General features: G+C 40.5%; 1 protein-coding gene across 2 annotated transcripts in view; it reads right to left on the reverse strand.

Moving 5' to 3' along the window:
• FSHR (follicle stimulating hormone receptor) overlaps positions 1-15,956 on the reverse strand; it is a 189,805-nt gene that overhangs the window by 28,099 nt on the left and 145,750 nt on the right. The window lies entirely within an intron of this gene.

The raw sequence follows: 15,956 nt of genomic DNA on the forward strand, positions 1-15,956 counted from the left end.
AGTTAGTGAAAATGAATGGCTCTAACACTTGTTAGAGCATGAACTTTCCAGAATAAAAATATCAATTTTGAACCATCAGAAAAAACCTACGAGAAAAGCCCATATATACCTGAATTATGCTCATGTTTTCTATTTTAAGGTTCATTCCAGGGTCTTAAAAGCTGTTGATTCCTTAGAGAAAAGAAACTTACACTTAAGTCACAAGAGGATTAGGATGCCACAGTATACATTAAAAAAAAAAAGTAAAGATTGATAAGTTAATCTGACCCTAAAGCAACTTCCACCTAGTAACAACATTTCTTAAATTTTCCCTTATTTCATCCTACTTGTTGGAAAACTCCCTTCTCCACTCAAAGTGATTCTCTTGGGATTACAGCATGAGATTCCATGCCCTATGACCCTAGGGTATGCATATGACCTAAGTTGGACCAATCAGACTCTCTCCTGGGAAGTGATTAGAGGTTGGTTAGAGCTTCTGCTGTCATTATCCTTAAGAGATGGTATTAAATTTCTACAGCTGAAAATTTCAGACCTACCCTGGATCCTTCCCAAGGTCTGGCTGTATTGGCCTGGCTTCCCCAGGAAGCAGAACCTGAGAAGAAGGCTAGCTATTGGTAATATAGTTGATAGCATGTTTTCAGAGCATTCAGGACAGGGAGTGAAACTGGAAGGAGGTGAAGCTAAGCAATACTACCGCTACTGGTGATTAGTTCCTAATCCCAAGGACTTGATTTAGGATGTTTAAAAAATGGACCTCAGAACTGTTGATCTGAGTGAGGGAGAATAGTGAAGGAAGGATGTGTCCATAGAACTCCTATTTCCTATTGGTGAAAGGTGATCCTATGGTGTTAATTCCTCACTTATGGCTTGCACATTTGTAAGCACCCAGTGAGTTCCTGATGGGCATCTCTCACAGTGGTGCCCGAGAAGCGCCAGAGTAGGAAGTGAGAGGTCTACAAAGATAGGCTGGGTGTCATCCAGTTGCACTTGAATGAAGTTGGATGAAATTTGGGTGGAACTGGCTGCCACAACAATGGTGAGGGTTTTTACAGGCACACACGAATTATTGGACACATTGTTCTTTGTCATTTCCCTCACTCCTGTGAGTTACCTGAAATCCTTATACTACCTCTCTACTCCCATTTCCCTTTTCCGTATGTGACTTACTTAAGCTGAAGGTGGTGATAGTTGCATACAACCTAAAGAACCCTCATTGATATATTCATCATTGTGAAGGGCCATATGTCCTTTTGAGGTTATGACTCAAGAAGATTTGGTGCCTTGTTCTCTGCTTCTGTATTTGGAGAGGAAGTGAATGCAGTCTGTGGGTTCTCAGTGATGGTTCTCAGATTTGTTTTTTCTTTTTTCCTCTTTTGATTCCCTAATGTCCACATAGAAGCTGTCTTGGGCAATTCTTTTAATTACTTCAACAGACCTTGAGTTGGTCTCCCTCTGCTTTTTATCTAGGAAAAGAGGTTCTTTTCTGAAGGATTTGTTGTGTTGTTAATGTGCTGAAAAATTATATACAGAAAAATAAACTCTTTTTCAGTGTAGAGGTCCATGAGAGTAAGACAAATACATATAGCTCTGTAACCATGAGCTCAATACAGACATGGAATAGTGCCACCACTTTCTAAATTCCCTTGTGTTTCCCCTTTGTAGTTCATCTCTTCATCTACTTCATATCCCTGGCAACCACCGATCAGTTTTCTGTTTCTATAATTTTGCCTTTTTCAAAATGTTACTTCAATGGAATCATCTACGATGTCCCCCACTACAGCCCAAAGATGCTGTCCACACCACACAGCCACTGCCCGGGCAGTGGGGAGGGGTGGTGTCAGTGATTCAGGACTGTCTTTTCTATCTTCAGTGCCTCTTTCAGCAATAGGAAGTTAAAACCAGGTACTGTGAGTGCTCACTTTATTTTTAGTTCTCATGAAGGTTTTTTTTTTTTTTTCTTTCCTGTGTAGAGAGCTGCTAATTTGGTGTCTTTGCATGGGAGACAATTGGTGGAACTTTCTATTCACCCTCTTGCTCTGTCTCTATCAGTGGAATCATCTAGAGTGCAACTTTTGGGTCTGGCTTCTTTCACTTAGCCTAACTCCCTATTTCTCTTTCTTCTTTCACAGCAAAGCTTCTAGAAAGAGTTGTCTGCACAGACTGTCTTCATTTTCTCATATCCCATTGATCTTCAACCTGCTCCAATCTATTTTCATCCCATAACTCGTAACTGAAACTGTGATCGTCATGCCAAAGTCTACAAACTCACTAACTACCAAATGTAACAAACACTTTAAACTTTAAACAGTCACTTTATTAGCCTCTCTGGATCATTTAGTATTTTTTTCCAGACTCTTTTCTATTGATTTCTGTCATTTTGCACTCTTTTGTTTCTGCTCCTTCTCCTATTACTCCTTTTTAGCATTCTTTGTTGATTCCTTTTCCTCTATTTGTAGTCTGGGCCTTTTGTATATCTTCTCTATAGTCTCACTACATAGATCTTGCTTCCTGTGATTTTAAGTAGTATCAATATTGTGACTCCTAGATTCATACTTGCTCTCTGACCTCGCTAGTCTATTGCTAATTAAAGCTTACTTTGCATATCCTCCTGAATGTCTCATTGACATAGCCAACTAAACTTGTTCCCCCCATTATCATCTCCACCAAATGGCTTCTTCGCAATTATTCTCCATAGATAGAATTGCCATCCATCAATTTTAATTTGACAGTTAAAGTTGGCTTGGCTTCTTCTTTCTCACGTTCCGACATCCAGCCCATCTCAAAGTCCTCTTAGATTCCATTTCCAAAATATGTCTTGGCTCTATGCAGTTTTGTCCATCTCCACTGACACCATTCCCAAAAGACCCTCTGAATGTCTGCAATATTATCCTCCTCTTCTTTTCCAATGCATTCTCCATACAGGGCTCTGGGCATTCTTTTCAAAAATGTAAATCAGATTGTTTTACTCCTTTGCTGTTAAGGCTTTAGTTCTTTCCCATAAAACTTAGAGTAAAATTTATACTCCTTATTGCCTACTTTTGCACCTTTATATTATGCAATTTCTCCAGTGTGTTTTAGCCCCTGTGGCTTCCTCTCAGTTCCTCAACTATATTAAGTTCTTTCCTTTCTCCAGATATTTGCATGTACGTTCTCTAGAAGGCTAACCATCCATTCTTCACCTGGCCAACTTCAACTCACCCTTCAGAGTTTAGTTACACATGTCATTTCTTCAGAGAGGAGCTCCATATATTCTAATCTAAATTAGGGCCCCTGATTTATTCTCAATATGACTGCATCTGTTTCAGTACTCCTTAAAACTCTGAGCCATATATTATTTTGTGTTATTTATCCAATGTATGCCTCTTCAACCAGATTGTGAATCATATGAGGGCAAGATTCATGGTTTTCCTGAAAACCCAATGTTGGCACAGTAGTTGACGCATATAATGTGCTCAGTGTTTGCCAAGCTCTTTATGCCAGGTAGTATGCTATGTGTTGTCAAGAGATGAACTCACAAGGAATTATTCACTGCCTATGTTTATTACAGCTTACTCATTCAACGTTATATGGGTAGCAACTTCCCCATCTCTCTTAGTGAATGAATAAGTTTCATATAATTGAAAGAATGAAGAATTCGTGATTGCTCAATAATAAAGTTACAAGTGCATCATTTAACATCAATTGCATGAGCTTCCATAGCCACTGTACTTATGGAATATCTATAGATATCTGTAGATGCACATTGAGATCTTTGGTCTTTATAGGAAAGAAAACACACTGCAAAAAATGACTAAAATTATTCCAGTAGTGCTGAGTTTAAGGCACTTAAAAAGATCTAGTGACCATCAAGTGAGATGGATTATTGGTGATAATTCTGTAGCTGAGACTCTCTATAACCCCAAGATAATACAGGAAATGGAGTTCGGATGAACTCTTAGTTTTCAATTCATTTTTCTCCTCTGATCAATAAATTCATGTCTGATGGAGGCTGGAAGTGGGTAATCAGCTAGGAACTGTATGTCTCAATGGGTTTGCTTTTGTCAAATGACTGTTTGCTGCAAAATTATTTTGATTCACTCAATCGTGGTTTATCTTCAAAAAACAGTAAAGGCCTGAGGGTAAAATGTCAGTGAATTTAAGTTCTGCAAATGAGTCTTTTAAGGAAAGGTAACTGACTCAGAGTTTTCCCTCTCTACAGTCAGTTTTACATTCTAAGCTGGTGTTAGTGTCTTTCATGTCTGATTGTCCTTACTCTTTAGGTTGTAATAATTAAAGTGAGCTTCTCTCCCATCAGGATAAACTTAGTGGGGTCCTGTAATTGCTGAGAACCATTCTCACCTATTGTGCCGTAGGATAATATGCTTGCCTTTCATAAACAGGTGACCCTGAGACTCTGAGGCTCGTTGTCCTAAACATCATTAATGCTTTTATTAAGCTTCAGTAGTGTTGATGGGCTCTTATTTTTTCTTGAGTTAACAGGGTCTGTGTTTGCTTGTGTTGCACTGGACTATGTGCCATCCTTCCAATAAAATCTCTATTTTATCCAAGGAGGAAGCCAGAGACAATGTGCTGGTTTCAGGGAGTTTGTGAGTGAGTTAAGACGAGCACAGGTGAAACACTCAGAATGGTCTAGTGGCAAACTGTGTGCTACTGATTGTGAATGCCTTATGAGTTCAGAGAAGGGGCTGGAGGAACAATATGGGCTGGAGTACCCAAGAACTGCTTATAGGAAGAGGAAAAAAGTCAGGTGTCTTAGAAAGTACAGAGCCTTTTGGCCTAAACTAAGAGTAGCAACTGTGCATATCCAGACCACACAAGGTGGATGAAAGGACGGGAAGCAGAGAAAAATAAAATTAAAAGGCAAGGAGGAAGCAGGATTCCAGAAAATTTAAAGCTAGGTAAAAAAGCGTGGTAAATAAGCCATGGGCTTGATGGGCAAGCATTAGAAGCCACTTTATGGAGTTGCAAGGGGAAGCAAGAATACTTGAGGGTTCCCTGAGCAGAGGTGGCCCATGTTTTCACCAGCCCATCACCTCAGGACTTCACAGCAGTAATCAGACCAAACTGATGGTGGTTGAGAACCATCTGTGGAGATGAATACTTAAACTACTGGAGTAAGAAAAGTAAGCCAGGAAAAAGGACAAGACATCCCGTCTTATCACATATGTCAACCAAGAATACATTTTTTTTTTTTTTTTTAACCTCTGTTCCATACCAAATCTACCATGGCATGGAATGATCAATTCTGAGACTGTGTGAAACAGCTCTCTCTTAGTCTAGGACTTAAGTTCAGCCACAGAGTTCATGCTATGGCTTGAATAGATCATTGAGATGCTTTAGGCAAATTTGATTAAGGGAGAGGATGCTGCCAGTTGCATGTCCAGTTTATCCTTTTTGCCAAAGCACATTTCCCAGTAACCAAGGCTGAGGGTTTGAAGTTGAACTCTTTTCTCTACCTACTAATTGGTTTCCTATGATACAGGATTTGTTTGCTTTTAAGCCATTTGATTCTTTTATTCTTTTACATTTTTAATTACATTTTTAAAGTCTGTTTCATAGAGTTGAAGTTGACTCCTTCCTCCGGACCATTCTGAGAGAAGTTACGGCAATGATGGATAAGACTAGAAAGAGTGGGCTGAGCTTAATTATATACAGTTGATTCTCATTATCCACAGCAGTATGTTCTAAAAGTCACCTCAAACACGGAATTAGTGAATCACTGGCCCCATGGGAAATTCAGGGTTCGATTCCTATGAGCCTTTGGTGGCAAAATTTTTGTCGTGGCTTGATCAATATACAACCTGGTTTTATGTGTGTTTCTATTTAAAGACACCTTATTTAATACTTGTTGATTCATTAACACAACTCATGTTCTGGAGTATATAACTTGTGTCTGAAGGAAGCTTATCTAACACATATATTTTCGGCACATCACAGCCTTCTTGAAGTTAGGAACCCTAGATAGCACTTCAGCACTACACATGGAGGCCATTTTAAACAATGACATCACCAACAGAAAGCACAAACATGGAGATAAAAGGCCCTAGATACACCATGCAAAGGACACTTGCTTTTCAGCATGACAGCTGAAACAAGGCGGCAGGATGCAGAGTCGTTCAACCTCAGTTGGGAACCTATGTCAAGACACTGAAATTTTTGTCTTTCTGCACAAGCACATGTCCAAGAATAATGCAAAAGTGTTTCAAGTATTGATTTTGGGTTGCAAATACATTTTAGCAGTAGATTAATTAGCAAATACGGAATCTGCAAATAATGAGGATCAACTGTATATGAAGACTCCCTACTTTGCGAGGCTTGCTAATACTGATATTTCTATTAATTACAGATCCTTCTTAACTGGGAATTTGTATGTCTATGTACAACATAATAAAAGATGCTAACATATGCTTTCTGAATCATTAAATAAACATTGGGCTAGGTATAGCATCACAGAATCGTGGAGTTACGTGGCAGAGCATGTAAGAAGGTGTATGAAAAAAGTCTTCAATGTAAGGTTTAGAGACCCTGGGTTCCAGTGGTCTCCCTAGCTACTGGATAATACCAAACAGTTCACTTATCTTTTCAGAGTCTCAGTTTCTCTCTATAAAATGATTTTGTTTAAGAAATTATGTGAGATAGTAGGAGAGCCTGGTTTCGTGCCTTTTCAATCTCGTGTTTTCAAAACTAGAACTATTTAACTTTCATATTTAACTGGAACTCTTTGTCTCAGTCTCCATGGAAACCAAACTCCGTAGTAATCAGGGGAAATTTAAGGAGCTCAAGGGTAACATTTCCTAGAGGTCAGTCCTATCGGCTTGGCTGCAGATTCTGTTCTGACCTAGCATCCTAGATTTGCAATCAGCCTCTGTTTTTGAGCAGGGCATGTAGCATAGCTTAAAAGGTTATAGCTCTGGTGCCAGATGGTCTGGTTTCAAGTTCTGGCCTTATCATTTTTTAAGAGGTGTAGCCTTAGGGGTTCGTTGAAGTCCCCAGGCCTCAGATTTCTTATATTTTACACAGGGAAATAAGATTTACCTTGTAGGAAAACTTAGCCCCACGTCCAGGAACTGTTACTGCTGTGGTCATGCTCCAGCCTTATATTCCCAGTCGCCATATCTGAGACTCTGATTTCCTCCATCCACTAGGACCTGGGTCATGTCTTATATCTCCCTAGTTCTTTTGGGTGCCGAAATGCTGTTTCCTTGTCTGAGTCCCTCGGGGACCTACATGACACTTGAGTGGGCTGGTCTGTTACCTTCTCCTGAGACTCCGTGAGCTCTGCTGAAAACATTGGAAGCCACAGTGGACTTTCCCAGATTCCTCCTGCCCTTGTTCTCTAATTGCCTTCTGCTTCCTTCTGATAAACTTACCTGGATCAACCTTTTTACCTGTCTCACTCTGTTTAGCCTCTGGCTCCTGGCTTTTCTGATCAGGATCATACTGTCACTTAGAGGTTTGTTGAAGTTAAGGAAAATTACTACCCAGAGTTGATAAATTAAAGATGACTTACACTTTTTTTTTTTTTTTTTTACAAAAAGACAAGTGATCTAAATTTGTTGAGTTTTTCTTTTTTTTTTTTTTTTTTTTTTTTTTTTTTTTTTTTTTTTTTTTTTTGAGACAGAGTCTCGCTCTGTCACCCAGGCTGGAGTGCAGTGGCCGGGTCTCAGCTCACTGCAAGCTCCGCCTCCCGGGTTCACGCCATTCTCCTGCCTCAGCCTCCCGAGTAGCTGGGACTACAGGCGCCCACCACCACGCCTGGCTAGTTTTTTTTTTTGTATTTTTTAGTAGAGACGGGGTTTCACCGTGTTAGCCAAGATGGTCTCGATCTGCTGACCTCGTGATCCGCCCGTCTCGGCCTCCCAAAGTGCTGGGATTACAGGCTTGAGCCACCGCGCCCGGCCAATTTGTTGAGTTTTTCTATGACAAATGGCTGTCAGAAATAATGGTACAAAGCAGATATTTTCTAATTAGACACACTTGATTTGTCTTGTTAAGTGAAAGGTGATATATTAATGAGGAGGAAGGCAACAGGATTCGAAAAAAAATCTGTGCTATGGATAAAGCATTGGGAAAAATGTATGGAAATTGTTAGTTTGTTGCTGAAAGTGATGTATGCCATTATGTATGAGAACTCTCATAGTACATATTTTAAACATAAGGAAATGCAATTTTCTAACCAGTTTGTTTTTCATGGAGTTTCGAATGCTTTCATTAAAAATATAAAAAATTCAACATTTTCCAGGTAGTTTCCAGGTATACTAGTAAAATTCAGTGAGTGTATTTTTTCCCTAACGTCAGCCAGAACATCTGACTGACGTTAGGGAAAAAATATACTCGCTGAATTTTACAAAAGTGTTTGCATAAAAGGGGTATAAACACTAAGTTTGATGACTCAGCGGGTATATGTATGGAGCTGTTCTTCCATTGGATCTACCTATTTTAGTGAAGTTTTGTTCTCAGCTTTGACAGCCGTTAAAATCTAATATTACAATGACCTCTAAAACTAAGAATTAAAACAATAATGAAGCACATCCCATGAAATTTCTTTCTCTAAAATATTGTTATTATATTTAGTGAGAGCACAGCAGGCTTTTGTGCTATGTGAAATGGTATATAAGAGAAGATGAAAATGTCGAAGCATATTGTTCATCTTGATTTCATTCTTTAAAATATTTTTGTGTATGGTAATGCACACAAGACTGCAGTCATATGTGTATCTACTTTATCAATAAACTTATTTGGAGACATATGCTTTGTTTGTGTGTTTGTTGGCTGATGGGGTGAGGAGTCAAGATCATACTGTCCAGTGCATAGGATACTTTGCTTGGGAAGAGAAGCCTGTGATTCTGAAGAGCTGCCAGGTGGAAATGGGTGGAAATGGTAATAGATATGTGCTGTTCTGTTCTGGAAAGTAGATATGGGATTCATAATAATAATGGTCAACATTTATTGAACACTTCCTATGTACCAGGTACCACACCAAGCACTTACTATTGATTATTTAATGTATTCCTCTCCATTACCTTAGGAGACAGGTACTGTTACCATCCTCATATTAGAGTTGAGGATGCTCAGCTGACAGAAGTCCAGTAGCTTTCTCAAAGCCACATAAGGAGAAGCAGAGCTAGAGGCTGAATTTAGATCTTTCTGAATGTAATATGTGGGTGCTTATTGTTGTCTTACCTTAAAGATAGATTCTAATTCATTATGAGAGTTGCCCAAGAAGAAATTGATTGTACTGATAAGCATGTGGTTCCCTATCTATGCAACCATAGAGTTACTATGTCCAAGTAACTGTATTGAAGGGTTTAGGAGGGCCTTGGACTCCGTAACCTCTAAAATGCCTTCCAACTTAGAAACTGAGCATTTCTCTAGAAACGGTATTTCCAGAAGTACAAACACTTTGTTTACGGATGAAATGCTACAATGGTCAAATACATTTGGGGAATTCTGGGTTAATAAATTAACAACGTTAATTAAGCAGCTTCTTTCCTGCAGGATTCTCAGAGACTTCACCGTGATATTATTTATTATAAATTTCAAAGAGAAGGAAATAGTATGCTTGCTTTCCCCAAACATACTGACTTTGGACTCCCACTTCATTATATAGTATATCCTGAGTTTGGTGTTTCCTAGTTCAACCTTGGAAGCTCTGCTAAAAGCTAAAGCATTCATGCCAACTTCTTTTACTGTAGACTAATTCTTCAAAAAGCTATTATATTAGGACATGGTTGGTAAACCCTCTCTTAGGAAGAGTGTTCCATCAGTCAGCACACTCCATTCTTCTACCATGATGTACATCAGAAAGTTCGCAATACACAAAATCAGAACTGTATTGGTGAAAGGGCAGACTATGTCCAGTGAACTTTGGTTTGCTCTCCACCACCAAGTTTGCACATTTTAGGATGGACCTCTTAGATTATAACTAGGGGAGGTAAAGCAAGGGACTCTGTATAACTACGCTAGGGTTGTAAATGGTATCAGTCACAAGGTCAGTTTCCTACCCCTAGTCCAACAATTAACTTCTACATATAACCAGATTATGTTAACAAGAATCATGGCAAACTAAGTCAAAAGGGAACTAAACCTAGGAGAAATCTTTGAGAAAACAGGCCTGACTTGAATGTAAAAAAATAAATAAATGAAAGTTTGTGATGGGCTACTGTGTAGCTGTCACTATTAATGTTGTTTGTGCTTTTAACTTGGAGCAAGCTATAGGATACCTCCGTGGCTAAGGCAGAGCTCAGTGTAGCCAATGTCATAGTTGGAGTTTTCCCTGAGACACAACAGTAGAAGAAATGTCACATTCCAGGTTTCTGGAAAACAGTTACACAATTCTTAACCTCTCATGCACATTGGGCAGTGTGGAGAGTTAAAATCGGGGAGAGACTTTGTGAGAAGGGTTTCTGGAGAAAGCTGTAGATTTTCCCTTTCCTATTCCTGTACCATGGAAAGGGTGGGGGCTGCTTGCTTCTTCACTTAGGTTGAAAGAGGAACTTTAAAAAGATCATGCGGGAAGTTTCATAGCTGCCCGCTCCAGCTTGGGGAACACAGTGACCAGTGTCTGAATTTGGACTGAGCGAGAGGCTGGCTAAAGTGGCAATAGACCAGAACGCTGCTAACTGAAAAGGAACCACACTCCTAGAGGTCACAAATCTGACCCAGATTTTTCTCCTAAGTAAAAAAGGCTTGAAAATAAACTTGCCTTATTATTTGTGTAGCACATACCTGACAAAGGTATTTCATATGATCTCATTTGACTTTACAGTAGGCTTCTAAGGTGAGCATACTTATTACCATTTTACTGATAAGAGAGGCAAGGCTCGGAGAGAGTAACTGACCTGCTCAAAATCTCTAGATCTGAGCCAGAAATAATAATGGTTAATACTAACCTATTTCATTGCTACAAGCTAGACGCCATTGTAAATGCCTTACCTGTATTAAAGTCATTTAATCCTGCCCATAACCCTATGAAGAAGGTACTATTATAAGCTCTATTTTATAGATAAGAAAACTGAGGCTTGGAGAGGTCAAATTATTATAGCTTGTCTGGTAGAAGGTAGAACAGATGGGACCTGAACCCAGGCACTCTGGCTCCCCTGCCTCTTGGTGATGTTGCTTCCAACATACTGCATTGGCTGTATAAGAACTTTTAAAACCTAAAGATATCTCTAGGTGAGATTCACAGCTAACAGAGTTGCCAAGCAGCAACCTTTTGAGACCTTCTTGGTTGCTGATGTTAGAATAACTTTAATCAAAGTACCAATTTGTGGCAAGCAATTACTTTTAAATTACATAAGTGAGTTGCAAAAGAGTTAATATTTTAAACAGTTTGCACACCCTTCCCACAACTCATTTCTAATATGAATTATCTAGAAAGCTATTTCTTAGGTACACTTCAACTTAGTCCAAGAAGATGATCACAAATTCCAAGTGGCAAACATATTAATAAGGTGTCAATATTGTGCTCTGAGCACTGGGCACACTGACGTTGGCTTCATCCACATTCTACATCTCTCTAGCTGTGCTGTGTTGGAATGCAGGATTAACTGGGCTGGAATCTGACATTCCTGCTTTCAGTTCTCAATTCTATCAACTCTGTAATCTCTAAGTTTCAAAGACCTCATCTGTAGATTGGGAAAAATGCATCCCTCACTGTTTTAGAAGATTGGAAGGTAACGTGTGTGAACAGAATGCTTAGTTCAGAGCCTGCCATCTAGTAGATGCTCAGTAAGCTCAGTGTCCCTGGGCCTTCTTCCTCAGTATAATTTCTTTTTTTTATTATTATACTTTAAGTTCTAGGGTACATGTGCACAATGTACAGGTTTGTTACATATGTATACATGTGCCATGTTGGTGTGCTGCACCCATTAACCCCAGTATAATTTCTTAATCCCATTTTGTAAGTTTGGGGAATTCAGTCAGCATTTCTGAACCTCAAGCTTCTTATCTGTAAAATGGAGCCACCAGTAAAAATTTCACAGGTCTTTTGTAAGACTAGTTAATTAATACAAAGTAAGAGTGCTTTCTGCATTATGATTTGTTACTCATGCCCATATCATCCAGCAATGCCTTAATACAACTAGCAGTGCTTGCATTTGTTCATTGCTTTTAAGTTTCAACATGTTCCACACCCAGTTTCATCTTGTCCCTTCCTTCCTCTTTTCTCTTTACAATAACCTTTTATTAAGAAATGAGGTGTTTTTTTTTTTTTTTTGTCCATTTTCCTTGAGGCCCAGTGTATTAGTCCATTCTCATGCTCCTATGAAGAAATACCTGAGATTGGTAACTTATAAAAGAGAGAGGTTTAATTGACTTACAGTTCCTCAGGTCTGAGGAGGCCTCAGGAAACTTACAGTCATGGAGAAAGGGGGAGCAAACACGCCATCTTCACATGGTGGCAGCAAGAAGAAGTGCCAAGCAAAGGCGAAAAGCCCATTACAATACCATCAGATCTTGTGAGAATTCGCTCACTATCACAAGAACAGCATGGAGGGTAGTAGCCCCCATGATTCAACTACTTCCCATGAAGTCCCTCCCCAACATGTGGGGATTACAGTTTGGATTACAAATCAAGATGATATTTGGGTGGGGACACAGAACCAGACCATATCACCCCAGGAGGCCCTGTTACTTGCTTACAAGTTCTCACAGGCAGGGCCAGGGCTGGAACCTGGGTCTTTGGCTCTCCTGTAAAGAAAAGAGCTTATCCCTGATGTCTGGCTGAATGAATCTGTATCTATGTGGCTCCCATGGTTTGGTCATTGTCCAGAGAGACCATGATGGATGATCATTGTGAGGGAGGTTGCCTAGTTGCTTCCCTTGCAAGTCCTTCGAGCATGCCAGGCTCTCTCTTCTTAGCACTGCTATCTTTGAATTCCAAATGGGTGAGGGAAAAGCTCACTGCCTCTTGAACTAGATGTTATTTGTGGATTGTTTGCTGTGGGTGAGCTCGTGATCAAACCACAGCAGAACATGTTTGTGGTGTCTGTTGAAGATGAAAATACTCTTCTGTGGAGCATTTGTCACTTCAGTGTTCACACTCTGTGACGCCCCAAGATATTTCTCTAAAAACAGCAGCTGCTCCCCTCTCTCTACCCAAACAAAAAGGTTTCAACCACTCCGGCCCACATTCTCATGAAGGGTCACTGTGTGCGGACCCTGTATTCTGTGGGGGCCTAGAGATTAAATTGGACACAGCCCTTGCTCTGGATTGGATGTCAGTGGAATCTAGTGGGGAAATCTCCAGCTACTTCATGGTTTCCCGGTCCTGATCTGGCTGACTTGTGAGTCCTGGATGCATTCCTCCTGCAGATTTGCCCTTGGGGAAGACAACGTCCTTCCCAGAAGGATAAATCAACAGTTTGGGGGCAGCTGGGACAATTCAGCTAAAATGTTCCTGTACCAGGATCTTATAGCCTAAGAACACATGTTATGAAAGATAAAGTAGAAGAGATGAACAAATAGATGGAAGCAAGGAAAAAGTGGGTCTCTCTCAGTAAGTATTTCAGAGTGGGGCGAGAACCAGGTGCAAGCATCTGGATTACAGCCAGGTTTCTATAAAAGAAAAAAATGAATAATCCTCCCTCCCTGCACTGGGGATATAGTGATGGAGAAAACGTGGTCCTCCACCCCCACCCCCTAGAGTAGTGCAGAATCTGGTTGAGTTAACTTGAGTGACACTCTCCTTTCTCTCTATGTCCTGACTACCCTTGCTGCCCTGCCCTGCCTCCTCTGGCCCATCCCCATGGAGATGGGTAGCTTTTAATGTGTGGCCTGTCCCAGGGATAATTGCAAATCTAAAAGGGTCTGTAAGGACAAAGATACCTTTTAAACCTCCCAATATGAGGCTTTAGTAGTGGAATAAGAGGCAGCAGTTTATTTTCCATGGTGGGGGGGGTGGGGTATTTGCCTAATGTCTCTTCAGTTTCCACTGTCCAAGCTGTCATTCTGCTTGTGCCCCAGGCAGGCCCTGCCAAGGATTTCTCCTTCCCAGGCCAGCTCTAAAGACTGCTGGGTGCTTTCTGCCTCTTAAACATCATTTCCACATCCAGTGCCTCTCAGGCTCTGCTGAGGTGGTGGTTCTCATTTGTCAGGGACTGGGGTGGCAGGGATACATCTATGACTGTCCTTTAGCTCTAGGAGGTGCACTTTAGCTGTACTTAATTTATGAGTAATTTACAGCTGATTTAAGCTTCTCACTGCTTCTGCATGATCTCAACATTTGAATCCTGGGGAAGAGGAGCTGGGAAGTGAAGTGGTCCGCAAGATGCTAAATGTTCTTATCTTACAGAATTACTTCCTCTTTCCATACAGGGCCCCTCGTGTGGGGCTCGAATATGATGATCTCAGGACAGGCAGCGATACTGGGAGCCCCAGATTCATGAAGATCACAGTTTAGAAACTAAGCACTTGAGGGCTAGAGTAGATCTTAGAGGATTTTGCATTTTCCTCATTTGACTAGGCTCTTGAAGCATATTTTGTTATTTTCAGTTTGCAGATGAAGAAACTGAGACCTGAAGAGATTAGTATATCACTGGTTGATGGGGGGTGTCTGATGAGGATGATATAGCAATAAGAAAAAAATTAGAGCTGAGCTTTACTAGGCTGATCTGAGACTTGCTTCTCACCTAATCCTCTCTAGACTTGTCCTTATATCTGATTTCTGGTGATGAAAGAGACAGGTCTTATTTCAAAATTAATGAGGTAAGGATACAACTACCTTGTAAGAAGGCATATCCTATGAAAATAAAAGTGCATCGAATCTGCAAATGGGTAGAGTAGATGGTCACCTATGTGCTATTTGAGTGGGTCCTGTAGAAATTTTCTTCCCTCTTGGAAGTCCCCCTGCCATGGAGTCCATCACTACCAACTCTTGGATTTAGCATTACCTTTTTCAGGTTCCTCTTTCAAAAATGCAAATTCTTCTTGAAAGGAGAATATCAGAATCTGAATATGTTGATATAAATTGATGAATCAAGTGATCTCTTTGCTGATGGAAAGAACTTGGGCTTCTTTCAGGAGAACGCATACTGAACAGGTTAGAGGAGAACAGGGAGGAAGGGTAAGCAGCATGAAAATTGTCACCACCTTTACAGTCAAGAGATAGTCCTTGCCTCCTGGAGATGACATGCTTGGGCTGAAATCTCATCTTGAATATCAGTGTTCTGGAAGGAAAAACTGGCCACACTTTCCTAGAGTTGACAACAGTAGGCAAAGTTGGCTCTGCCAGACAGATTACTGATAAAAGAAGCAATTGTAAATCTCGATTGTGCCCAAACATCCTTGTAGTCATGGCAACATCCTTAGATACTTGCAACACTGCCAGCTGGGGAGATGGCTAATAATTTCTTCACTGTAATCACAGTCCTGTATAAGATGACTGGATTCTCGAGGAGTGATATCTGCAGGATGACTCTGTGTAGGAAGTGCTTAGGAGGAGGTACTGGGGGAAGAGAGGCTTTTAGGGGTTACTGAAAGTGAGTGGGAAAAAAAAATCGCTGCAACCACTTAGATACATGTCTGACCCAGACGTAAAACATATTCCAGTGATTCTGTTTTAGAAGTGTGTCCCCATCGAACCATGCCTTTCTATCCCTCTAGGTGCCACCATTACTGTATCCCTGGATTATGGCAACTGCCCTGTGATGGTTAATATTGAGTGTCAACTTGAATGGATTGAAGGATGCAAAGTATTGATCTTGGGTGTGTTTGTAAAAGTGTTGCCAAAAGAGATTAACATTTGAGTCAGTGGGCTGGGAAAGGCAGACCCATCCTTAATCTGGGTGGGTATCATCTGATCAGCTGCTAGCATGGCCAGCATATAAAGCAGGCAGAAAAACGTGAAAAGGTTAGACTGGCTTAGCCTCCCAGGCTATATCTTTCTCCCATGCTGGATACTTCCTGCCCTCAAACATTAGACTACAAGTTCTTCAGCTCTGGGACTCAGACTGGCT

This window comes from Chlorocebus sabaeus, chromosome 14, assembly GCF_047675955.1.
Source record: "Chlorocebus sabaeus isolate Y175 chromosome 14, mChlSab1.0.hap1, whole genome shotgun sequence".
Lineage (NCBI taxonomy): Eukaryota > Metazoa > Chordata > Mammalia > Primates > Cercopithecidae > Chlorocebus > Chlorocebus sabaeus.